Below are 1,676 nucleotides of genomic sequence, written 5' to 3'. Positions count from 1 at the left end.
CCACGTTGTAGAGTCAAGATATATTAATCGAATATATGGCATCTTACCTTAATTTGTTTAAGTGTAATATAAACAAAATAAACTAAGAAATACAATACTATCATTTAAAACAAATTTACTTGTATAAGAATTTACCACACCAAGTGATGATCGATTAGGTCCAGGGGTATTCAAAGAATCATTTATTTGGTTCTCAAACGGATTATGAATTAGAAAATAGCGTACATTTTAGTAGCTACTCCAGGTAGAATAAAAACTCTCTCCTCAGATGTATATTTATTAGCAACGGGTCCCTGATCAATGCTGGATCTACGAGAAGATGAATAAGTGAGCAACGTTACTTTCCTAAAAGCCACTTGAAATATAACTCTGGCAAAATCTGGTTCAATGAACTGTGTGATATGTTGTAAACTGATAAGTGTGGAATTAGGACAGTTGACGATTCGTCTTCCAAGTTACTCCACAATACATTACAATTGATTACAGAGCTAAAGGAAATTAGTACTATGTTGCAAGTAAAAAAAAAAAGAAGAATTTTCAGAAATTGAAACTATGGATTAAGTGTGAAATATTAAATAGTATTTAATGAGCAAGCCACGAACGAATAGTTTTAGAATTATTAATCTTTACGTAATGGAACTGCCTTCTTAATTAGAAATAGTAGGAAAATTCTATAATTTGAATTGCTTCAGAGAAAATAATTTGAATTAAGAAATAAAAAAAAAATAATTCAACGGAATGAAACACTCAAACACACATCAAAGTTAATTCAAAAGATAAATGATATTTCTGATTGCTTGTTGTTAGAGAATAATTAATTGGTGATCCTCCTTCGTGCAACTTCCAACTCTTTTTTACAATCAATTCATGCTATATTCCATTTTTCATGTTATATCAAAAAAAAAAAAAGAAAAAAAAGAAAGAAAATAGATGACAATTGTTTTTAGTCAATAAACGATGTTACACATCACCTTCCTTCTACTGGCTTAGGAAAACAGGCAATTAGATACATGAATTTTTAATTAAAATGAAATAAATATTCCACTTTATATATATATGAATACATAAATGCATACACTCACATTATCTATCTATCTGTACATACATACATACATACATACATACATACATACATACATGCATACATACATACATACATACATGTGTGTGTGTATGTGTCGGTTGCTTTAAGTGATGGGATTGAAGGCATCGTCATTAAGTAGGTTCTTTAAATGTGAAATGTCTACTGAAAAATATTCGGACAACTAAAATCAATGAAAATAATTTCACATTGAAAAACACGATTCAAACTTTATTAAAACTATAGACTTGTTTCTCATAATTTTGAACTTACTCTACGAGAGTATTTTTCTGTTATATATATATATATATATATATATATATATATATATAACATTTTACATAGAGCAATTCAGTATCTGCCTGGATATTATATCACCTCCTTACTATATATATATATATATATATATATATATATATATATATATATATATATATATATATATATATATATATATATATATATATATATATATATATGTAAAATGCCAAAGCTGATTCTGTCAGATGGTGCACTTTATGGCAATTTTGAACTTTAAATTCTTCATTCTCCTTATTATCAATATATATATACGTATGCTTTTATATATGTATTT

This window comes from Octopus bimaculoides, chromosome 9 (assembly GCF_046866305.1).
Source record: "Octopus bimaculoides isolate indiv1 chromosome 9, ASM4686630v1, whole genome shotgun sequence".
Lineage (NCBI taxonomy): Eukaryota > Metazoa > Mollusca > Cephalopoda > Octopoda > Octopodidae > Octopus > Octopus bimaculoides.
This window is presented reverse-complemented; position numbering follows the sequence as displayed.